Raw genomic sequence first — 26,448 nt, 5'->3', positions numbered from 1 at the left:
GAACTGATATATGGTGGCCAAGTGACTTCAGTTTTGTTAAGTCTTTGGAAACCCCTCTTTGGCCGTTCCTGAGAAAGGGGAAACCTGATTCTTTTGCCTGTGGTATGAGTTCAGGAAAGAGTACAAAAAGAAAATGTCTACTCTGAACTCTGAAACCTCAGCGAAATATTAAAGGCTCTTTTTTTTTTATCTCACCACTAAATGCAGGACTAATACATGCTGGACCTTTTTTTAATAAAAATATACCTTTTTTGGCTTTTTCCCTCAGATTAACATTGTACTTGTCCAATGGGCTTTGCAAGTTCCACATCTCCTGACTCATGTCTTTTTCTAGTTGCAGTTGTGAAGCTGCACTATCAGACTACTTTAAACTGTTCATTAGGACCCCTGCCACTTCTTCTGCTCTTTCAATAAATTAACTCTTATAACTGTTCACTAGCTTTTTCCAGTCAAAATAAGTCAGAAGTGCTGAAGCTATTTCAATACAGTATCTCTGTCAGTTGGTTTATTTGGACTGAAGTAGATCAGAGAGTCATCACACTTGATAATTGATTGGCAGATTTGCGGGCATGATGATTTCAAGTGATGCTATGCAGCTGACATTGGACTATTAACAATATAATAATGTCTTCAGCCAGCAGAGCTGGAGTAGGAAGGGTGCATTTATTTAGTGCTTTGGTGGATGAGATGAAGTAAGGAAATTTTTTTAATTATATGTGTCTTATACTATGAAGTCCGAGAGAAAACAACAATGTGGGTGATGTATTTGAACAATGGCCCAGTCTCTTGTTGGTCAAGTAACAGTGGAAAATAAGTGTTCTCAATATTTTAATTTCTTGTTAAGTGAAATACCAGCTTCTCACTCTGGGAGTTCAGGACAGAAGTACCCTGAAGTGAAGAAGGCTGCCTAAGGTTGCTTTGTAGCACACAAAGCTGTGGCATTTTCATGCACTCAGTCTCGCCTTGTCAAGTGAGCATATGTACTGGCTGAGCGGGGAAACACTATCTTAATTGTGACCATGGAAATATTTAGTTGCTCTGAACAGGCTGAAAAGAAACACCTCTCCTCACACTTTGGTAGGAAGGTTGAAAGAGGAGAGGAGACTGCAGAAGTCCTCTTGAAGTGTTTCATCCACTTCACAGAAAAGAATACAGTACAGAGGGGAGGATTTGATCTAAAAAGTTTGAGAGTAACCACAGTTATCAGAAGGTTGTGGTTTTGGTTGTTTTTTTGTTTGGTTGGTTGATTTTGTGTGTGGTTTTGTTTTTGTTTGTTTTGGTTTGGGGGGTTGTCTGTTTTTGTTTTTGTGTTTTGTTTGTTTGTTTTGGGGGTTTTGTTGGGGTTTTTTGTTGTTTTTTTTTGTTTGCTTTGGTTTGTTTTATTTTTATGGTTTTCTTTTTGTGTGTGTGTGTTTTTTTTTTTTTTTTTTTTTTTTTTTTTTTTTTTTAGAATTTAGAGAATGCAGATACTCAACAATCTTCAGAACAGATTTGGCAGCTGGGTCCCGAATCTGATCTCGTTTTGGGACACATCAATTTCAGTTCTGTGAAGTTGAATGGAATAATTTCAGTTTTATGATAAAGGAGCTGAAAAAAACACCTATCGGGCCCTGGAAGAGAAGTAGAAATAATAATTTGAAAAAGACTAAATAGAAAAACCTATTATTTTAACTTGAAAATATACAAATGACTGCAATAGTCAACATACAAATTGAATGGGTTAATATCAGCTTCTATGCCACACTTATAAATCATATCTAGATGTATCACTTATATATCATAGTAGTATGTCACATATTGAGGCTCAGTTCTGCTTGTCCTGTTCAGCTTGCCTATTTCAGGGCACTGTCTGTGATTTCGATAACTTATTCTTCTAGTTTGAAATTTTTTTTTTGTATCATTCATTTTTTTTCACGAATTGGCATCATAACCTTGACGGAATATGCATGCTCGAGTTTGTACAGCAAGGAGACGCCCACTGCAGCCCTGCTGATCAACCTAAATGCCCGTTGAGGCCACTACTGTGAACTTCTGGCACCATCTAGCGGAGGTGCTTTACATCAGAAACTAAATCATACATCGGTTTGACAACTTTTATATCTCTCGAAATACAAAACTAAAGTGCCATATCGAGATAGGTGTTGTGTTATACCAGACAGGGTTATACCAGAGACGTGGCACTTGTGCTCACTTACTACCTTTAAAGTGTTTATGAGGTGCTGGGAAACAATCTGAATTGCCAGGCAAAATATTTTGGTTGTCCAGTTACATACATCAGAATTTTCTTCCAGACAGTGAGTTAACAATCCAGGTACAAAAATTGTTAAAAAATAATGAGGGCATTTAGTTGTGTAACAGCTTTTTCTCTCTTTAGTAACCACAAAACCTTGCTTCATACTGCAGGCTCTTCAGTGAACTGTCAGAGGACTACTATTTCAGGCATTTCACAGAAATGAAAGAAAGTAACATGGGTTTCTGAGGGGCTCATGTTACAACCCACATCTTTCTGTCCACTGTTAGAGATGGTTCTTTGTGTTCACTACACGGGTCAAGTAGCTCTCAAATGTTCCCCAGCTTGAACTTACTGCCTTGGTAACGGTGGATACTAGAAAGTACTTATAACAAGATGATGATGATGGAAGTTACTTCTAAATAAAGGGATTGAGGAAGATTTTACAATACAAAGCACCATCAACAGAGGCTGTATGTGTCCTCCTCTAATCCAAAATGTAAGCCAGATGAGAAAACAATTGTCTGATGGCTAAATATGATGCAAAATTCTGTGCAAATGCTAAAAAAAATAAACTCTCTTTTCATTTGATTTGGCTGAAAAATGCTTCAAAACTAAATGAAACCGTGTTCCAAACTCAGGCTAAACTTCTCTTGCAGTTAAAAATATTCAGTTAGCTTCTTTATTGTTATTCTTCATCTCTTTATCCCTTTATTTCAGCTCACCTTCTAAAAAGAAGTAGCTAATTATATCTGATGCCAATAATTTCTGATTCAATAGGACCTGGAAACTTTTTCAAGAATATATGATACTGTGATGAAATCAGTATAAGGTTATTAGATAATGAATTAAGAAGTCTGGATTTGCTTCTAGGAAGCACATGAAGTTTTGGCTCCTTCTCCAGATATACCTTTAGAGCAATATGTAGACAACATTGACACATAATGCAATCTCATTTTCATTAGTTCTCTGCTGAGCCATCTGCCCGAGCCAGTCACATATTCAGCAAGCCTTTTATGTCCCTATTGATAGTTTGTGTGCCAGGTAGCTTTTATGAGTTAATCACTTGAAATGACTTGAAATAAGCTTAGACATCAGATCCGTTAACATGGACACTTTGACTGGAATGCTACTATTTTTCATGCAGACAAATATTCATCACAGGAAAGGTCTCGTGAATCTGTTGTGACTATGTAATAAATCTTATTTCTAAGAGCAGAGATGCTTCCTATTCATGTTCTTTGGTTAATACTTGATTAGACTTCTACAGTCAATTTCTCTGATTCATATAATTATGCAGGCATTGCCCATTTGCATTCAAGCTTATGATGATGGGTGCTCTTTCTATGAAAAATAGTCATGTGGGAGCAATATCACTGTTTGAATACTGTAGTGTTTAAAAGACAGGGACGTGCTGTGTCAAAAGGGAGATTCATGAAGTGCTGGGTGGTTGCTGTCTTCACTTCCTGCAACCTGGAAAAAGAACAGAGGATAAAAATCCTGGGATTTCTAATCTTTTACTTGATAGTGGGGACCTCAAAATGTTTCAGAAAAGTAGTATTGCTCATGGATTTGGGAATTCTGAGGACACAGCCTATTGTAGTTAATTAAACAATATCAGAAAGCCTCTTGAGTAATTTGATTATCAGTATTTGAACTAACAGGATAGTCTTTGTCTCAGCTCTGAGTCAAGGTAAGAAGCGATTCCCAGAAAGCTGGTGATGGATATGGTTTATGGACCATTTCCAACATTTATTTTCGTGCATCCAGCCTTGTTTGGACAGATACTAAAAGTATTTAGCAGTACAGAGACAATCAAATCCTGCCAGTTGGCCACAAGACTACAGAAAGGGCTCTGGCTGTCCTGTTTATCAATGAAAAACTTATATCGTGTTTTCTAAAGCTGCCCATACTCACATTTCAAATGGAATCAATTTGTAAAAGAAAATAAATTCACTCCTGAAAAGGCAAAGTTAAAATTTTGGTTAGCAAATTAGAAACAGTTGCAAAAATCAATGTAATAATGTATGTGCATTATTATGTGTAAGTCTGTAATTAAAAAGGAAGTTTTCTCTTTCAGCTGATTTTGTGGCTTACCCTTTTCTATAATCTTAGTGCATACTCATTGCTTGCCATGTTCTCTTCTGATTAAATTACCGTACTTGCCTTTTCCACCATTCCCAAAGTTGTTTTAGAATGGTACAGATCATGTCATATGAGAAATGTTTGTGTTAATGTATCTTATATCAAGCTCAACATCCCTGGTTTGCATTTTAGCCTTCCTTGAGATCATAGATGACATATTAAAGTAACACAGATGACAGACTTGGTATACTGCTGTTATTCCCTACTCCATTCCCAAAAGCTTTGTTGGAGACTAATTGAAGCAGCCCAGCCTACTCCCAAAACAGCTGTCGTAAACATGTTGCGATCTCTGTATCTCATTGCTGTAGTTCCTTTTTCATCTCTTCTCACTGCCTAGGCTCAGTGTTTAAAACCCCAGTTGATCCAACTCCACTTGCAAGTGGCCTGGATCTGCCCAAGAGTTGTCAGTTTTAGGTGAAGGCACTCAGTATACTGGAAAGGTCTTGACTTTCCCTGTACTAATGTGGCAGGATAAATAGATGTCACCTTGCAGGTCTCTATTCTGTGTGCGATGAGTCGATACAAGCTTGGTTTTTCACTATTAATGTGTTAACTTTTAACCTCTGATTTCTTTTTTAGATAAAGGTTAGAGGAGAAAATGGCAATGTATTGAAGTTTTATGCTGACAATGAATTGAAGTGTTATGCTGAAGACCTGATAGTAAAAGACAATAGGCAGAAACAGGCTAGTTGTCCTGAAGCTATCTTATCTGGATCTGTTGAATTCATTAAGACTGTAGTGTTAGAATGACATATTCAAGGCTAATTGTGTGACAAGGCACTTCGGGAGGTGGTATCAAGATTGGGTTGTGGGCAGTATAATAATGATGGGCAGACACTGTCTAATGTATTTTAGTAAACAGAAGAAATAAAGGGAATCAATTCACATTGCATGCAGATCTGATGAAATGGTGGTTTTCTTCCCTTGGCAACTTCCAGTCTGAATTGTGTGATTGATGCCTATATTTGAGTGCACTAGAATAATCTTCAATCACCAAGGTTAGAGCTGTCCTAGGTATTAAGAAAGAAATCATACATGCAGCTTCAAAGGAATGGAATTTGGGGTCCTGCATTTCAGCGCTAGCTTTTGATGGAAATCTTTAAAGGTTTTTATTCCCCACACTTGCATGCAGTTTCTCTTCACCATTTCTTATGGTGAACTTTCATATTTGTTTATCCGTGGTTGAATTCTGTGTTGAGTTCCTTGTTGAGGGAAAACATGAGATACATGACAAGAGGAAACCTTTCAGACTCCATCCTCTGAGGGCTAAATGTTAATTACATTGTGTGTAACAACCCCAGAACATCCCAGTTTAAGTCCTCCAGGACCTTCGGCATACCAGTGATATGTCAGAAGAGATCTTTGCCTGTAGTTCCAGTCTAATGGATCATTGCATTGCATGCAGCTGCAGGATACTGAGGAATCCATTTCTTTCCTCTCTATCCAGGCTGTTCCCTACTATGGAGAGTTGACCCTGGCTAGATACTAAGTGCCCAGCAAAGGTACTCTATCACTGCCCCTCCTTAACTTGACAGGGGACTGAAAACATACTGAAAGTTTTGTGAATTAAGATAAGGACGAGCAGAGATCACCCACCAGTTAGCATCATGGGCAAAATAGATTAGAGAAAAAAATTATTTTTTTTACAAATTAAATCAGAGTAGGATAATGAGAAATAAAACCAAATTTTAAAAACACCATTCCCCCACCCTTTCCTTCAACCCAGGCTCAACTCCATTCCAAACATTTTATGCCTCCTCCCACCAGCAAGTGCAAGGGAGTGGGGAATGGTGGTTGCGGTCAGTTCATCATAGGTTGTCTCTGCCATTCCTTCCTCCTTGGGAGAAGAATTCCTCACACTCTTCCCCTACTCCACTGTGGGGTCTCTCCCATTGGAGACAGTCCTCCATGAACTTTTCCATGGGCTGCAGTTCTTCACAGACTGCTCCAGTGTGGTCTCCCTAGGGGTCACAAGTCCTGCCAGCAAACCTGCTCCAGCACAAGCTTCAATAGGGTCGCAGCCTCCTTTGGGCATCCACCTGCTGCAGTGTGGGGTTCTCCAGAGGCTGCAGGTGGATCTCTGCTCCGCTGTGAACCTCCATGATCTGCAGGAGGACAGCCTGCCTCACCATGGTCTGCACCATGGGCTGCAGGGGAATCTTAGTTCTGATGCCTGGAGCATTTTCTCCCCCTCTTTCTTCCTCGAACCGGGTGTCTGCAGAGTATTTCTCTACCACATATTGTCACTCCTCCCTTCTCTGTCTGCACTTGCTGCTGTGCAGAGGTCTTTCTCCCTTCCCCAGCTTCTTAACTATGCTATCGCAGAGACACTACCACTGTTGCTTTTGTCCTCAGACTTGACCAGCCAGAATTCCAGCTTGGGGAATCTTCTAGTAGCTTCTTACAGAAGCCACCTCTGTAGCCCCCCCTCTACTAAAACCTTATAGACGTACACAAAAGAAAATTATGGGGAAATGGCTGCTGTTTTATCCAGCAAACAGTCCCTGGTTATCTGAAAAATCTTGTTGTACTGGGTTTCACCCAATGTAAGTCAGTCCTACTAAATCTCCCACTCACTACTCTTATATGGACAGTTATGCTTACATGGGCTCTGGAGAAAAATCACTGCCAGCAAGATGGGTGGTCCCATCTATTTCTTATATGAAAGAGGAGTCATAGGTTATACAGGAATCAGAGGGTCTCCTCGTTGTTAAAAGAGCCAAAATAGTTCAATCTTAAACCCAAAACTGATGCCTGCAGTTTTTGGAACTTAACATTTAGTATCTTAAAATAAATTATTGCTACAGTATATCCATGATTTGATTTCAGTAAGCACTCACCAGTAAATATTAGATTAAACCTCAGACCTTCCACCCACAAGTTTTGTGTGTCTGTGAGAAGAAAACTACCATGGACCAAAGCCATCTTTGCTGGTTTGCATCAGCAAAAATACTACCATACACTGCCAAAAATCTCCCAAACTATTCCAGGCTAATGTAAAAGCCTTTGCTGTCGAGGAAACAAGACTGTAAAGTGGTCCTGAGAACAGCGTTAGCAAGAACTGCTACAAATTGAATCAGTGACCCTGAGATTTACATTGACCTGCATTCATTTTGAATAAAAGTCTAGTAAAATCTAAATAGAAAAGTTAGTCTTCATTTAAAAGTAAATCTAAGAGCATCATTGTTCCTGACAGTGAGCTAAGAAAGTGTTGTCAATGGTTGTCCTATGTTTTGCAGAGAAACTTCTGTTAAAGCAAATGTAGTACAACTTTTAACCTGAAAAATAAACCAGAAATTGCTAGAAGTCAGGAATAAAATCTAGGGAACATTGAGAGGAGAGAGTTTTATGATTAAAGGGGGTTGGAAACTTGGTAGCTGATCCATAAAATTGTAAGAATTGTAAGAAAACTTTTTTTTCAGATCTAAATATTTTAATGTAATCAAACTGATTTTTTTTACCAGCTTTTCCTTAAAAAAAGGCATGTGACACCTGAAATAAGATTGAATTTTCTTTTTGTTAAAGTTATAACAAAACAAAATAGGTTGACACACTAAGAACAATTCTTTTTACTAATAATCCTTATGTAATTTGTGAATACTTTGGGGCACATTCTGCTTCATTTTTATTGCATTTGTAATTAACCGGATTTTCACCAAGTTGATATTGAACAGCCAGTAGATGGCAGAATGTGTTTATTTATTGTTAAGCTGAGCCCAGCTACCACTGCTCAATTAAAAAATGAGGAAGCTAGAAAGTAGACCTCTCCTATGGGTGTTAGCCCTGGGGGTGAAGCATAGCATGTAGGGTTGGAAGACCTAATAAATGCATGTTCCTGTTCTCTCTGACAAAGTTGGCCTTCAGTCATGCAGAGCTGGGTTTGTCATGCTTTGTCTTATGTTTCCATGTGAGATTGCAGCCTGTCTGTAAAAATCATTGCCAGCTAAAAATATCAGTGAAATTGGTACAGGCCTGAAATTAACACTTTGAGCTTTGAAAATCTCATGTGATGCTTGCTATACCACTGATTGAGGCTGATGTGTTAAAAGATTCACAGTAGAGAACTAAGGAGAGAAAAGTCCTCTCTCTCTTTATATCTGAGGTTATCACATAAACACTGTTGCATTTTTCTTTTCCAAGGAGCAACAGCCAAACTTTTGCTTGTAATCCCAGAAATTCTGCTTTAAAAATACCATGTGTTGTATCATTTAATCTTAGCAGAATGAAAGAGTAGGTTTATTCATTTATTCATTTTTGAGAGAAAACCTACCATTAAAACATAGGATATTTTTTAGGAGCTGTGTTATAGGAGCTCTCATTTTTTTGCTCTTGAAATTTTTTCTTTCTTTACATTTGTTTTAACTATAGCTCCCAAGGCTTGGTGAGGTGCCAAGTACATAGAGATTAAAGCCATGAGCTGGGTTGCAAATCAGTGCTATTTACTAAGTATTAAGTTGATGTTTATTTAAGCCTAATGAGTGAAAATTGAAATATGCAGTATGATAGGGCCATGAAAAGACAGGAGGCCAGATTATAATCTCATTAAATTAAAAGAAACTGATGCTATTCAAAAATTAAATGAGATCAGAATCTGTGCCCCCTCCCTCCCCCCCCCCCCCCCCCCCCCCCAAATCTTCTGTTATGTATTGGCTAGATTCACCAAGGACCTACTTGGTTGTAATGCTTAATATCTGAGCACTTAATAAAGACTACAGCAACATAATAGAAATTAGACCAGCACCTATCTTCCTACAGAATTTAAATAGACTCTGACAATCCCCAGTGGGTTCGAAGCAGGCAGTTAAGTCACCAGGCAAAGTAGGCAGGCCCACCAAATATTTAAGATAGGATATATTAAAATCCTGATAAACAGGAGCATCCTGAAAGCTGCATGGGGATGCCTCTCCACTCTTAAGAGTTGCAGCCATGCCTTACACTTTTTCCTGTAAATTGTGGTGTGGAAAAGTCAGTTTTTCTTAAAGCAAAATGCAGAAATTATATGGGCAGCAGGAAGGAGAACACAAGGATTTCACCTGTCATATTCTTTTGCTTTCTTCTTTCTTGACCCTTTCTATTGAATTGAGCATTATTTATTTTCCTTACCATAAAATTTCTCCAAGAATATTTATAAGCTCTACCTCCCAGTACCATTCCCACTTAACCTGAAGAATTGTAGAATCATAGAATGGTTTTGGTTGGTAGGTACTTTGAAGATCATCTTGTTCCACTCCCCGGCCATGGACAGGGGCACCATTCACAAGATCAGGTTTTTCAAAGTCCAACCTGGCCTTGTGCACTTCCAGAGATGGGGCATCCACAACCACTCTGGGCAACCCATTCCAGTATCTCACCACTCTCAAGTAAAGAATTTCTTCACAATACTGAATCTAAACCTACACTCTTTTAGTTTAAAGCCATTCCTCCTTGCCCTATCACTATATGCCCTTGTGAAAAGTCACTTTACAGCTTTCTCGTAGGCCCTCTTTAGATACTCAAAGGCTACTAAAAGGTCTCCCTGGAACCTTCTTTTTTTCAAGCTGAACAATCCTAACTCTCTCAGACAGAAGGACTAGTCCTAGAGATGGGAAATAGAATATATCTGCACATATACTTGTACAACACTGTGATTACACATAGCATTGTTACACAAAACCAGACTACTCTATCGAAAAGAAATTAACAAAGACAAGAACATCTGCCATGACTAGATGTTTTGCTTAGTCTGTTCCTGGGTACCAAGCCAAGGTGAACAGGAGACCTGGGGTCTAGAAGGTATTTACCACCTCTGCATTAAAAAATGAAACAAGATGTGAAATGGTCCCAGTCACCTACATGGACAGTTAGACTGTTAAAACAATCCCTACCACAGCTGTGGCCTGGGGAGGGTAGTGGTGCCCAGAAATATCCCCATGCACAGCTCGGGAATGTGAGCATTTGAGGGGCCATTTCCAACATGCTGCTTTCCTGCCTCCAAGGGGCTTTGGATCCTGGAAGGTTTATGAGCTTCAACATGAGCTGTAGGCTACCCTCTGTCGGTTTGCCGCAGTGTCTGGAAATGTTTTTGGGTGTGTTGAATTCCCTAGCCTTGGGCAAAACATGTTTCCTAGCTTTCAGTCAGGCCAAACCACGAAGTGGGTCAGGGGCCTCTTAGAGCTGTTGTTCTACCAGGCAGACACCTTTCATAAGGCTGTGTTTGTGATGCCCTCACATTGCTACAGTTAGCAGCAAGAAGGAATTTTAAGTGCTGTGATTTTTGATAGAGTGTCCTGGAGTTGTCCTAGGCTTGGGCCTGGTTTTCCAATAAAATGTCTCCAGCCTTCTTTTTCCTTCTGTTTTCCTTGACAGGAAAGTAAGGAATACAAAACAGGAGCTCAGAGTGCAGCTACCCAATCATGGGGGTGTAAAGCTCAGAAGCCCTTGCTTTCCCAGGAGGAAACTTCTTTCATTGTCAGCAGATGGGAAGGGTAAACTGGGGGTGGGATCAGACTGCCAAGGGTTGCTTTGATGTTGGCCTGTTTGTTTGCTTTCTGCTTCCTGGACCCCTACCTGAGGGACTGGGACCATCAGTTGTGGAAGAAGCACAACAGGATGGCCAGCAGCAGCCTCCAGACAAGACAGCAGCAGATGTCAATGATAGGAGTGGGTGGCATCAGCTTAAGCCAAACCAGGCAAAACCTGAAAGGATGAAATCAGAGACTGAAACAGAGAGACAGGGAACTGAGGTGATGCAGTAGGTGTCTGTGGTGAGACAGCAATGGTCATTCAAATGGGGAAAGCATAGGTGGAGAAGCTTTGGGAAGCTATGCAGCAGACCCTTCCATGAATTTGTCTGAAAGTTACTCATTTTCAGTCCTGACACTGGTCATGTTTAACTCTTTATAAGTGAGGATATCACATGCTAACAGAGTATGGCCCTACCAGCCCTCAGTCAGCATGAGGCCAGTGGGTACTAAGCATTGTGTCCTTGAGGCCACATATTACTATGTGGTGGGCTCCACTGGGCCCCAGCTCACTTCAGCCAAGTTTCAGGCAAACCAGAAATCACGGTAACTTGTTGGGATCTCTGTGACATGGTACAGGACAGACCTGAAAGTTCTGAAATATTTTCAGACATTTGCAGGGTTTTTTTATCCATTAACCTCTTGGCTTTATGGTTTCTCATAGCTGAGAAAAGGACATGACCAAGATAATTTCTCACTGACAAGTAAGAAAGCAAAGATATGGTTTTAGTCAGGTTATTTAAAGATCCACTGTGATACCACACAGTTAATAAAAGAGAAGGTAAATTAGTTCTAGAATTTGTCAGTCAGAATTTCTATCATGTCGTTAATCTTGAAAATGGTTGACAAGGTCAGTCAAGCCACAGAATGTCAGTCTGTATCTCATAATAGCAATGGGACACCCTGGTCATAACTAGTCATTTATGACTTGTCCATGGACACCTTAATGCAGTGACCCTACTTATGTTCTCTTAGATACTTACCGGAAATACAAGTCCCACATTTTGCGTCAACCCCAGAGTGACCGATAAATAATGACAGCTTTAACTGTGGTTTTCTGATAACAGTCAGATATTTTCCTCCAAAAATGGGAATTCTTGTCACTCTGGTCATTTGTATCTTTGTTACTCAGCTAGCATAGCCAGCACTATAAGATAAAGGTAGATAATATACAAAGTACTTAGAAAATGTGCAGTGCAGTGTAAAAGTACAGATTTCCTCTAAGTAGTGATAGTGAAGTGTTTCCTGCCAGGAATACTTCCCCTTAAAGAAGTCAGGCAGATGCACATGCAAACAAACAGCATTGATCAAGCCACGGTGTATTTGCCCTTCTGTCAGTGACTCTGTTCCAACTTCAGGAAGATGTGAAGAATAGTCTGTCCCTGGACAGACTTCTGGGCTTTAAGGGACAAAAATCCCAGTTTAGATTCAGCTGGAGAGAAGGAAGCTGTATATGTCTTATGTCAGAAATATAAAGGAAGACATATCAATTGTCTGATACCCAGGCTACAGAGAGTACGTGACTACATTACTCTGAACACTGCAAGAAGACTGAAGTTATAGAAGTGAAATGAAAGCCACTGCTGTTTTGTGGAAATCACTTTTCTCTGAGGGAAAAAGAGAAAGAGAACACCAGAGGGCACTATTTCGTTTTCTTAGAAACCTGGTTGCAAAGTCATGTTAAAACAGGGAATTATTTGGTACACTCATATTCTTCCCCTTTATTTTGGTGTTTCCAGCCTTCTTAGAGAGAGCTTTTCTACTTTAAGAGAGAAATAATATTAAATGGCTATTTCAAGATTGCACTAATCAGTGACATATATATAATTAAGCATTGGGACCAGTACTGCAATACTTAAGCAAAATATTAGTGAGCAACTGGATCTTTGCACTGAAGCATTTCTTGCATTCAAGTCTCAGAGGCCTTTGATTGGGACCTGAAGGTCCAGGCCATTGAGAAATGAGAAGTGTTCTCAGCATGAAATGATTAGATATAAGGCTATTAGCAAGGCAATGAGATTGAGAACATCGTATGTGCCCATACTGGAGCTATGCATTTATAACTGCTTTTATTTATGATAGTTTTACATGTCAATCAGGAATACAGAACTTTAAATTAATAGGAACTCTGGATACCCCATGTAGATGCCTGATGAGGAACACTTAACTGTGGCTTCTATTGTTCTGATTAATTCAGAGGGTAAAGTGACACAGTCTGTAGAATGTGGTGTTTGAAGGAGGGAACCACCAACTTCTTGGGGGAATTGACTTCTTAGGAAATTCCTTGGTTCTTCATTATTGGTCATAAGGTTGTTTATCGTGACACAAACACAAAACATATATATCAATTGTGCCTTGTCAGCAGTATATTTTGTTCATTATATAGTGATCTTATAGATCAGGCCCGTTGAACATAGTTAAAAAAAGATACTTACAAAGTTTTAATGACTATATTTTGGACACAGGTGATTGGCAAATAAAATGCAGATTAACTTAAATAAGCTATTTAAACTACATCAAGACAATAATTTATTAACCTTTAACTTTTTAAATTTATAAACCTTTAACCTTGACTTTTTAAATCATATAATAGTTTTTAAAATTTGAAAAAAAATTGAAATTTCTAGTGTGGGTATTGGAGGTGAGCCAGTCAAAATCTACATCTACAAAATGAGTAATTGCATACACAAACAAGGTTTGTGGATTACAGTTACCCGTTTTGCATGGTCAGCTAGCATGAATGCATAGATTCAGCTTGAGGCCGCAAGACTGACGTCTCCAAAGTCTGATGGAAAATTAGAGATGTGAACAAGTTTGAATGAACAAGCACCAATGCAATCACCCTATAAAACTCAAACCATCCCAAATGGGAAAATAGATGGTGGGAAAAGATAAAATCTACTATTTTTGTTTTAAATAAGCATTTCACAACAAAACAAGGCACAAGCCCCAAAATTTGTACTTTTTGTGTTTGGCTAGAGTTAAAATAGAAGCAACAGAACAGTGGGGGGAAAATCTTGTTTTTTAGAATAACTGGACTGAACAGACTCTGCTTCTAGACTCAAGCTGTTAAAAAATGTCACACTGAGTCTCTTTAATTAGTCTTACAGAAGAAGGACCAATTTGTTGACTGTTCTTCTGCTTTCAGCTTTAGAAGTTTCAGTGTGCCTCTTACCACCACACTTCACTGAGTTTTATGTGTGATTAAACATGCTGGCTGCATGGATGCTATATTCCAGCTGTGTCCTTAAAATGACACCCACAACTTAATTGACTATCTGGACCCTAGCCTTTTCCATAGTCTGGCCACAGAAGTCTGTCTGTCTGCATAATTTTTTGACCCCCAAATGTAAATTAATACTGTGGGCACCCTTAATAGCCTTCCTTTGCCTGTATTGTGACCTACCAGTATGTTTGAAGAAGTGTTGTATTTTCTGCCTACGCAGACGTCAAGGAGAGTTTGCAGTTGTATTATCTCATCTGTGGTTATTCAGCTGCAGAAAATCCCCTTTTCCACGATACAATTGGAGCCCAATTGACCACATTCCAATTAACTACCTCTGTTAGTATTAATTTTCATTTGGCCATTGCTTTTACCTGTGATGGGTTTTTTTTTGCATTCTGAGCCAAGTGGTTAGCCAAAGATCAGGATCTTACAGGTTTAGGAAAATCATAATGATGTTTATGTACAAACAAGTTATACATAACCCTATTTCCCTAAACAGTGTAAAAATTAAAAGCAGGTAGATTATTTTCTCAGAGTATGTAAGAAGTCATATAATATCAAAAGTTTTCCCAGAAGTCTTGGGTTGAAGAATTTCTCTGCTTCCTCTCAGGATGATGCATTCAATTCCTTTGACACTGAACTGGGGCTCTGCATCTGAAAGCCCAAAATTGATTATTCAAACAGTCCCTTTAACCCTGCATCTGACCTGACCTGTTTTCTTTATGCTAAACTTTCCCAGAATTCATCAGTGTCTCTCTGCTAACAGTCTTTTATCTCAGTTGAGTTGTGTGATCTCCTGTGTGCATCCAAGACAAAGTCAAAGGCAACTATGAACATCATTAAGTGCAGCAATAAAAAAACCCCAAGAAATACCTCCTGTGTTCACTTTTTCTGTCGTAAACTAGGCATTACTAAAGAGGAAAGGAGGGATTCAAGATGATACAGAAAGAGTGAATGTAGTTTAGAATTTATCTTCTGGACAACTAAGATAATCACTGTGAGTGATGTGCTTTTGTAAAGCTGTATATTGTCTTATTCTCTTTACCCTGTAAGACACTAGAATATCAAATGAAGTAGAAGGAGCTGATGTCTCCTGAAATATGCTGTCTTGTTCTTTCTTTCTTCTCAGTGTAGTTATATTAGATATTGCATGATTTCAAGCTTCTTCGTTACAGTAGCCACACTCTCCTGGCAGTGTATTTTATGCTGAGCTGATCCACTTGAGTGGAGAGTGGTTCTTTCTCCAAATTTTTCTGCATTGCAGATATGGTCTGTAATGAAAACAATGAGCAAAAAACAATATTCATTTCCTATTCTGTTTTTTGTTTTTCTTATTGAAGTTGATTGAAAAGCTGTGCTGTTTTCACCTTTTTGGCTGCTCCCTTAGAAAATGCAAAGATATTAATTTCACTATGCTGAAAAGCCAGGGTAGAGCAGATTTCCTGCACTGCACTACGAATTAGGCTCATGTTCTAGAAATACAAACCTGAGGACAGATCGCTACCTCTCACACTATCTGCTGCTCTCTGCAGTACTGTTAAAGACTGGTCTGTTTGCTCCTCGTAAAACTCACCCTTGTTCTGAAAGCCTATGGGATCCTTAAGAAAAAATCATGCCCTGCAGTAGAAATTTAAAGACTTAAGAGATGCTTAGACCTTGTTCTGGTCCTTTGCACAGGAGTCACATTTCATTCAGTATAAGATTTTTTTACAGTAAACCTAGTTTTAACAACTGACCTTCCGCACTGATTGAAAGCTCCTGCTCCACTTTAACTATTAATCTTCTTCAGAACACATTTCAGTCATCATCGCTTCATATACTAGAAGCAGGTAACTACAAGATTGTATGTCTGTTTCAACTACAGGGGACACCATAGCATCTCTGTCAGAGGCGTCCTTTTTCTGGTTCCAATCTGAAATCAAGTACCTGCTTGAGATATGGGACTTCAAAGTGGTTCAGGGCTCATTTCTGCCCTGAGGGATGGATTTATTTTTTTTTCTTTTTGAAAGAGTAGTTGCTATGGCCACATCTGGATTTTCAATTCTTTTGTAGTGGGTGCAGGATCACACAATAAACGTATTCTGGCTTAGCCAAGTCAATTACTTTAAAAAGGCCCCACACTTTCTTCGTATGCTACATTGCATGCTTTCTTGTTTTCACAACTGCAATAGATCTTAAAATGAGAAATCTTTTGTTTGTTAGGTAGAATGACCAGCATGTGGCTGCACTGGTATTGATGCTGAAACCTGGTACATTAGAGATAAGAATTGCTTCCAGGTATGATAACAATAAAATCTTTCCCTGATGGTAAGATAATGAGTTCATAGTTATACTGAAGCAGAATACTTCAGTGAAATCTAATTTCCATCTAACTCTCATGGTTACTTTTTTTATTGGTCCCATATCTTAATATAAACATAAGTTTTAGGCTTTTCTGTGTTGTAAGAATCTTACGGTTGTTATTTCAATCATCAGTCATTTACTGTTTATTGTACTGATATAAAAGGTCATGAAAAATTAAGAATCCAAGAAAAAATGTTTTCAAAATACTTAGAAATCAGACAGGCTTTTCAAAGTTTAGATAAGGTGTTCAGAAATCTCTTCTTCTATCCAGTTCACCTTCCCTGCCAAGAACTATAAAAGCCCAGATTTTGTTGTTCTTTCTGCTTCATCCATTTATATATCATGTAGAACATTTTTTCATAGAAAGCACTCTCCAATCATTTCTGCAGTTATTAAACAGTTGCCGAATTTTGGCCTGAAATTCTCCTTGTCTGTATTACACTCATTTATCAAGCCATAACCTCTCCAGATGAAGTTAACAATTAAATATTGAGTCACCTCTATTAAATATGTAATTAAAAAACATAAAATTGATCTGAAAATATTGTAAGTTCCTTTCAAAACTTGAATTCAGACTTCTGTTATTTTTATCTTATAGCAACTGAAACCTTATCTAATGTTATGTATTTTATAATAGCATACAAAGAGAATCCCAGAACCTCTCACTTCAGTTGTTATGTTATTTGTGCCCTATGAAATATACACCCTCAAATCCAAGTTCTGGATGTCAAATAAAGAAGGAAATGAGCTTATTATTTTGTCTGGAAAAGTAAGTTAAATCCAGTCACACCTCCCACTGAAACCCAAGGATAGCTTTTTATATGTCTCTATATGTTAAAAATATGCAATATCTACTATCAGTTTTAACTTATTAACCTTCATTTACTATCAGCATTGCAAATGTTAAATCATATAGATGTAAAGTTGGGAAGAATCTTGAGAAATCACATAATCCAAAACCCTGCTTGTCTAAGGCCGAACTAAAGGCAGGAAAGTGACAGAATAGGAGGAATGTGTTACTGGTTTTGCCTGGGAGAGGGTTAATGAAGAAAATTAACTAACTGATATGGGACTATGATTTGGATTTGTTCTGGAAACAGTGTTGATAACACTAGGATGTTTGAGTTATTGCTGAGTTATTGCTCACCAGAGAGTGGGCTGAGGGTGCACAAGGATTTGGGAGGGGACACAGACAGAATAGTTGACACTAGCTGACCAAAGGGATATTCCATATCATATGGCAACATGTTCAGCATATAAAGCTGATGGTGGAAGTTGGCAGTGGCTCCTGGTACCCAGCCTGGACTGGCTGGGCATTGCTTGGTTGGTGGTGAGCAATTACTTTGTTTTGCATTTCTTGTTTTTCTTGGGTTTGCTTTTATTTTACCCCCCTTTCTCATTGTTGGGGCTTCTTGTGCCTTTTTTTTTTCTTTTTAATTGTTAAACTTTCTTTATCTCAACTCACAAGTTTTTACGCTTTTACCCTTCTGATTCTCTACCCCAACCCACTGAGCAGGGGTGAGGGGTGTATATGAGTAAGAGGCTGTGGGGCGTTTACCTGCCTACTGGGATTAAACCATGACAAAGGGGTTGGACAAAGGCTTGAACACTGACAAACAGCATTGTAGTTAGGAGATCATAATCCCTCCTCAAGTCTTACTATTTCCCTACCATCAAAATGCTTGTGATTGGCAAATAACATTATTGCTGTTACCCATTGGTGACAGTTTTGTTAACTTCTGTGTCAATGGCTTAAATATAAAAAATGCGCTGAAAATTATCCGAAGGTTTCTTCTGATCAGAATTAATGTGGAAGTCAGTACGATGATAGAAATAACTTTATGATCTGATTATTTTTGATTTTTCAAAAACAAAATAAATCGGGGTACAGGAAGGACTTGCACCAGTAATGCATTATAACTACATAATGAAGAAAAGCATCTTGAAAGCTTCCTTCTTCTGCTCAGAACTACAAGTTGGCTGTCACTAAGATGGATCCAGCTAAGGCAGCTGATGTTGTCGTGGGGAACAGTTCTTATCCTTGCCTCAGCTGGGAGCATCCAATACAATCTCTTAAATCAAAATAATCACTGTTGGTCATCAATTAGGCACTGTATACAAATACACCTATTTAAGAGTTACATCTGAAGGCAAAGGTCTGTGCATTCCCAATAACTGTGTGTATCAGCTGGAGCTCTCAAACATAGAGAATGCTGCATTAAACATTAAAAAATGTAGGTCCTTAATAACTGAAACTTGGCATCTGAAATTAGCAAGTACTTCCAACTTTACTCTGTGCAAGTCTCATATCCTTGTATGTGAAACAGGGACAATATATACCATACCTCAGGGTAGTTCTGCAGATACCCTAAACAGTATTTGTAAAGTAATTGCATGTTTTAGAATTATGAGTGCATAGAAAAGCCTAGGAGAACATAAATAATAGACACAGTGGGAAATAAAACTACCCCTGAAATAGCTACTAAATAAATAAGAACTGCCTGTTCTTTGCATTGGATGGAAAAAAGGCTGTGCAGTCACGAAATTAAAAATTATATTATAATAGAAATATTAAAGAACACTGAACTATGGTGGTTTTCTCCAACTTTAATTTTTTTTTTTTACTTTTCAATTTTGGACTGATATTTTAACATCATCTTACTGTTTTTAGCACAATCAAATGACCTTTATTTTCATTTGTACTATGAAGTGCATGATTATGTCATACAGCAAAAGATTTTTGCAGTCATTCATACTGGATCATGGGATTAATCACAGGAAGCACAACTCTAAGTGAATTACATAGATCATATCAAATAAATGGAAGCAAAACCTTTCCACCATACCACTCTTCACTCCCTGTACAGCATACTGCATAGACTGCTTGTAAATTCTTGAATAAATGTGGTAATTTTTAAGAAACTATTTTTCAATCCCTTCTTGGAAAACCAGGATTAGTTTTCCTTGTTTTGTCTAGTAAGATATTAAGCCTCAAGTGCTGTGGTTTCAGGTAGAATAATAATATGAATAGCTGGCATACGATCCAGTCTGTTGCCTAGATGAGAGCATCCAAAGCTTCACCTTAATTATAAAGGTGTCCCTGGGATGAACACCCCCAAATATGTTGTTAGGAATTTGATCGAAATGCCATACATCTTAGCCAGCACTAAGTCAAAACATTCTGGTTTTTTCTCTACTTTACTACATGCTTAGTACAGGTAAGTATACACTCAAAGTATAATATACCTTATATAGTGGCTTAGGAACAAGAATTCAGCAACCAGGTTGTCAAGCAGAGATTTTCAGGAAGAGCTGCTATGATATGCCCTTTAAGAGTCACAGTGATTTTACCCCCTCTCTAGCCCAGCTGCTCCCTCAGCCTCCTCAGCCCCTGCAGCAGATCAGTAGGCCTCCCAACACTCCCCGTAATTTGCCCTATAGCACAACAACCAAACACAACTAAATCATTCGAGTTAATTCATGCCCTCAGGTCCCCTAAGATTACTCAGAATCAAGCTAGTCATTGTTATCCTTGGAAAACAATGGGGCGTGGTTAGGTCAAAAAATGAAACCAGTTTAAAAATAGTTGATGGCACCTGGGTTAGCTGAGGCAGAACTAAGCAGAACTCAGCTTCACAGGCAAACAAGAACTATTTTCCTTTTATGCCTACTCAGAACCAGAGGATAACAAAGTAGCTTGTCACAACATGAGGAGAATTGTCCTGCAACTCAGGAGTGCTGCAAGGCTCATATTGGTGCTGTGCTTTGCCCCTTCTCACTGTCTCTCCTAATTCTCAGGTTTACAGTTATCATTATCAGGGTATTAAAGCTCTGCAGGCATCATCTACATCTGTCTGCACCTGGCAAATCCTGTATTCTCCCCCTCATATAAATCCTACTGCTGAAAAGTTGGTTTATAAATTCTATCCACTCAGGGTTAACCTTGCAGTCTTAAAAAACTCTTGGCTATGTAAGGGGAAATTAAAAATGAGAGGGAGGGAAACAGACAACAATTAAACACACTAAAATAATTTTTTTTTTTTTAATGTTTTGGTGACCAGAAGAGAAGCATGCCTGTTTCTAAACACTTTCAGTACTTTCATACGAGATACATTTCTCAATTTCTCTGCTTTCTATCTTGTGGTCATTTTGGTCTTGAGTGAAGACCCAGAGATATACCAGTTTATTCCGCATAAGCATCCATAAGATTGCTTTCTTATCTGAACCTTGTCCAGAGCTCTTTGTTTGAGAATTCAAACCATAAATCAACTTTCTTGTGCTATTCCTAGGAATTATTTATTGTTGGCTTGACTGGAGACACTGTAAGGTAGTCTTTCTTGTGGTATTTTGGAACTTCTGATCATAGCAAGATTACTGTAGGCTCTCAAAACAGGTATGGGCACACACACAAAATAAACAGAAAGGACCTACCTCAAATCTCAAAGTGCCGTGCTACTTGTGAAATGCTCACCATCAGAAAGAGGGAGTTAAATTCAACTCTCCTGGTGTAAACCAGGATTAATTCTCTCACCTTCAGTGGACCTATTCTGAATCACCAATAATTAAACTAATGATATAATAGTAAAAAATCTTCAACTGAAAAATTAGGTTGTGCTGTCTTCTCTGCTCATGTCATTGATTGAAGGAAGCTACATGACCATGTAGAACTAAATTTTTTTTCTTTTAAAGAAAAAATCTGGATCCAGAAGATCCCATCTCCTATGTCTCAAAACAGTCTCCTAATTATCTACATAGACTTTGGGGTCAATTGAAGTCAAAGATTATGTTAAAATGCAGTAGTTTTTTTCCCAAGATAATTGTATGCTATCCTAGATTGAAACATTACCACTGCAAACACCCCATGCATGAGAAGAACATTTCCCCACAGAGTGTTTGACTGGAAGGCTGTTTTCCTTTAGTGGTAGAAGTTGATTTGTAGTGGCTTGTACTGTGCATGTTTTGTGTCTCCACAAAATTCTCTAGCTGACTATAATGTATTTACTAGCATGGGGTAATCTGAAATTATTTGCTTTCTGCTGTGGAAGGTGGAGATCCAGTGTCTGTGCAGGGTCTCCAAAGCCTACTTTTTTGTTTCTAGCTCCGTTTCTTCAGAAAACAGTGTGATACTCTCTAAATAGTGTTTACAGGAAAAGCAGTAGCAGACATAAAGAATCAAGAAGTTCATTTATGTGGTTCACTCACGAGACTTCAAGTTTAAGACCATAAGTTTACAAACCTGGTACTGAGTGGATTGTTCAGAGATGATACAATTCTTCTTGTAAAAAGCAAAAGCGACAGGGAATTCAGCTCAGATGGGCATAATAGGAAGTCAGTTAATCCTGTCAACAGCCTTGTCACATCCTAACCATGGACATCTGGCTCTGCTTCAGGAAAAGTGCGCTGAGACTGAACCATGGTCAGGAAGAGCCAGAGAAGGGTCATGGACCATGTCGCGCAGTCCTCTCAACAGCTGTACTAACTATGGGATGCTAGAGTACTAGTTGGTGTAACAAGCAAATGAAAGCAGAAAAAAAAAAGGAGTATTGATCTTATGAAACACCAAGAAGGAGGAGAGAGGTGGGGACATCCAGGAGAGTGGGAAGAGAACCCACGAAAAATATAAAGGCTTTGGATTTAACTTTCTCTGACTGCTGAACCACTCCTCAGGCAAGGGGAGAGCTGGCTCAGATGCCCAGCAAGGGTCTGTAGCAGGGAAATGGGTTTGTGTAAGGACTTTCAAGCTGACAGTGTGAGATTGGTTGATCAGTTGTGCGTCCGTAATGGGACAGCAAGAACCATGGGTATGGGAATTTTCTTCAAAGTAGTCAGGAGATGGAGATCTGTGTGAACTTCATGGGGAGAGGAAGAGATGAAGAAAGAAAAGGAAACAAGAACTGTGGGAAAGCCTAAAGTGGGACACACCTGTTGCACTCTGCCTACTGAATTTATGGGGCTTGCATAATACAGCCAGATTAAGTTCTCCTTTGAAAGCAAGAAAGTTAGAGAAATGCCTCACCTTCTCAAATAGGCTGAAAACTTCTAACTGCAAATTTCAGATGAACTCATATGCAGTTCCTGAGCTGACAGATGGCCTGAATCACAGAAGACTCAAAAGTCCCCAGTAAACTTCCTAGAGTGCCACAGGAATGTCTCTTTAATATTGGCATTAAATCCCTCTGTGAAAAAAGACAAAGGGTGAATTTCAACTTGTTAAAAGGTGATGTCTGCAATTTGGACACAACTAGCAATTCCATACTCCCGCTACAGTCAACAACGTCCTGGTCAGTTAAGTTCAGTCCTGATTCATCTAAACCTCAGTCAGATATTTTAAAGGTCCCCGATGAATCACATCTTTGAAATACCCATTTCTTTCCGTTAGGTAGGAAGGGAATTGAGGGTGACTAACTCTTAGGAGAACTACACCCAAAAATTCAAGTAAAAAGGGTGGAAAAAAAAAGGAGAGGAGGATAAGTAAAATGAAAGTTGGAATTGCAAGGTCCCCCTGTGAAGCATTGATGCACCTAATGAAGACCAGAACCCTCAATTTTATGGCATGAGAAGGCAAGTTCTGTTGTGGATGGAGAGGGGCAGGGAGTTCCCACATTAATTCAGTTCCCATAACTTGAACTTGGCTTGTTGCATCAAAGTTTGTCAGCATGACACTTCAAAATCCTTTAGTTCAACACTCTATTCAGTTCTGATTTTGTCAGTTGCTATGCTGTTTTATCTTCACAAATCCATATGTTTCACTTTTTCAAACATGAATAACTGCAGTTGTTAAATCTCAAGGAATCCAAGTTCAATTACAAGACAGACAGACTCCCAAAAATTAAAAATAAGAAAAAAAATTTCACAAATGTCTTACCTTCAAAAATACCTAAGTTTTTCCAGAAGTAGTAAGCTGGGAAGGAAGTAGAACATCTGGGGATTTCCTGTGTTGCTACACAACCCTGAGAAAAATATTTACAAGGAAAGGAATTTGAAACCAAGAGGGCTTCAGTGACTTGATTAGTGATATCCAGAATACTCCTCTGCATCCCACTGTAGTGCCATTACATTAAGCATTCTCTTTTTCAGATGTTAGTGAATATTTATGGTGGTTCACTAAGTAAATACATTCAGAAAACAGTGGATATGAAAATGTTCTTTGTCAGCTTTATAAAATTGAAAAGTAAGATTCCTCAGATCAAAAAACCAGCTCAGTCCACAAACGCTCCCCTTAGAGAAAGTACTTCCTCAGCAATTTGGAAAGGTTAGCTGTCCTTCATATAAAAGACCCTGAAAACCCAATGAGGAGATTGAAGTTAGCTTTATTGATGACCATTTGGAGGACAAAAATCTTCCTCCCTCTGTTTAGTAATCTCAGAATTACTTAAAGGAGGCAATGCGGTGTTGCATCTCTCTTATTACCCATCTGGGTGGTGAATGTACTTCCATTCAAAAGGAAGGCTTTGTGGATAAGGAAGGGGAGTGCCCAGCCTTCATCGATGGGAAGGCTGCAAAAGAGGTTATTCACATGCTAATGAACAAAGTCAACTTTGGGGAAGTCTCTTCCGAAGTTGTCTATTTTTAGTTTTAACATGGCTTTTAGTCCTTATTCAGCCACAGCATTTAATGAAGGCAATACACCTTTTGTTGAACTGAGCTGAAATTACTCTTTGAAATAGAATAAAACTTCCAAAGTCAAAAATAATTAATGTCTCCCATGAAGTAATCTTTACTGGTGTTATCATGCAAAAAACCCCAAACAACCACAAAACAACAAACCAACCCAAAACCTAACAACATTCTTCCATTTCCTGGAAGAAAATTTCACCACCTTAACTGTCTTAATTTATTTTCTTTATTTGATGGTACATAACATATATAGAAAAGAAGCTAAAACATGATCATGACTGGTCATCAAACAAAGAAATGCTAACTTTGAGACCAGAGGTGTCCCCAGGAACCGGAATAGTCTTTTGTTTTTCTTCTCCTGGTGCAAATACAACTCCTAAGTTCCCATTTTTGTCAATGGTGTTGTTATTTCTACCATCTAACTCCTTCAAACATTAAATACAATTGAGCTAGATGTTTCCCATGAGTCTTAATTAATCAGAAAGAGAAGGTAGCAATATACAATTCCTTTTCCCCTCCCTTAGTTGATAAACACTAAATTTATTCAGATACACTTCTTATATATGGAAGACTGAGTGATACTCATTTGCCTTATGAATTTTTTCTCCTGGAAGCTAAGATTTATCATAGATTATTAAATCTATATTAGTTGAGACTGTTTCAATTTAATAGTCATCTTTATGTTTTAGAATATGTTGTTTGTGAACCAGAATATAAATGCAACAAAGAAGAAATGCACTGTCTGCAACTGTTTTATTAAGATGAATTGGGATTGCTTTTTTTGAATGGATATTCTAGATTTTTATTTTTATAAGGATGGTTAATGTTTTTTATCGGTCCTTTCACCTGAGGACCTGCAAAGGCTCACCCATCATTGCCTTATAAACCAGAAAACATGCAGGAGAAATTTTGCAGGACACAACAGCATGTCCATCCTGTAGATAAAGCTGAAGTCCTTAGAAAGAGTCAGAGGAACTTGAGTTTTGTATAAGAACTGAGAAGTCCTGCACCTAAATTAATATAACCCATATTACAGTGTGGTAAGAACTGTTGTATCTGTGCATAAATTCAGGAAGACCCATAAATGGTTTTATTTGAAATGTGCTTTTTAGAAACTCTGGAAGCCATTTGGTGCTAATGAAGTGCTTGTTGAGTAAGTAGTGGAGGACTTTCCTTCTGCAAGTCTCCTCTGCACAAATACCAGAAACAAAAATAAACACACAATTCGAAATTCCATGTATCTCCTGTTTTGTAGTGTCTCTTCAGGCAGCTTGCAAGACTGAAATACAGAAAGTGCGTGTGGGCCAGGAGTGGGCTATCCATTTTTCCTTCCCTCAGGGGGGGAGTGGCAACCACTGTTTCTTGGCACTCACTCAGCCCTCCTGCTTTGGCATAATCAGGAGCTGGAAATGTACCGTGACTAAGTCTCTTTTATACCAAATCCAAACATTCTTGTCAAAGCCAGGATTCAATTAGCATTTTCAATGCCAAAGGTCGGTAGACTAGCTTTACCCTCTGTGCAGTAAGTCAATACTGTAGTTGAAGGGAAAAACTTATTCAGCTTAATTTAGATTACCAAGGGACAATTCTGAGACTTACTACATAAATTATAGTGAAAAAATTAGAGAATATGGGGGAAAATGGTAATTTTTGTTTGTTTTTCAAAGAAATATCTGTTGCGTCAGCAACAGTCTGAAAAGTGAATTTTACCTTCAGACATAACAGAGCAATTTCTCAGCTGTTTTTAAATGAAAATCCTACAGTAACCCCCCCACACCTCTACCACCAGTCAAAAACGAGTGTTGCAACCACTGTAAGATGGAAGAATTCAAAACAGAGAAGGTAGGGAATCAGATTGATAGCATAGTCATGGAGGTATTTCCTCAGAAATGCTAAGTCAAATTGCAAACATTATAAAACTCTAATAAACCAGGTTGTCAGAGAGCTGGGAGAAATTTCTTGGTTGTATTACATGCCAGCCTCAGCTCTATACTTAGTTTCATGCTTGGCAGACTTTTTATCTATCTCCAAATTATTTGTCTGTCCCTCTGACACATTGTATGCTTTCTTGGCTCTCTTCTCATCTTGGTTTTCTTGCTCCTGAATTTACCCTGTGCATCATCTCTGGAGGAAGTTTGACTTACCATGATTTTGGTAACGTTTATGCACTTGCAGCTTTTTTTTTCCCTAGACGAGTTTACTTCTTTCTCATTTACCATCATACTCTTTGCTGTCATGGTCTGACTGAGCCTTCTCCCTTCTGTTCATTTGTTTCCCCTGTTCAGTATTTTGACAGTTTGTTTAAAGGCCAGGCTGACATTTTCTAGAAAAACTCCCTGTCCTTTGTTCTTTTTCCCTGCTCTCTGTTAATCCTCTGAAATCCAAAG

Source organism: Pipra filicauda, unplaced genomic scaffold (genome assembly GCF_003945595.2).
Source record: "Pipra filicauda isolate LSUMZ 115617 unplaced genomic scaffold, ASM394559v2 scaffold16_size7369187_pilon, whole genome shotgun sequence".
Classification (NCBI taxonomy): domain Eukaryota; kingdom Metazoa; phylum Chordata; class Aves; order Passeriformes; family Pipridae; genus Pipra; species Pipra filicauda.
Note: the sequence above shows the minus strand (reverse complement) of the source record.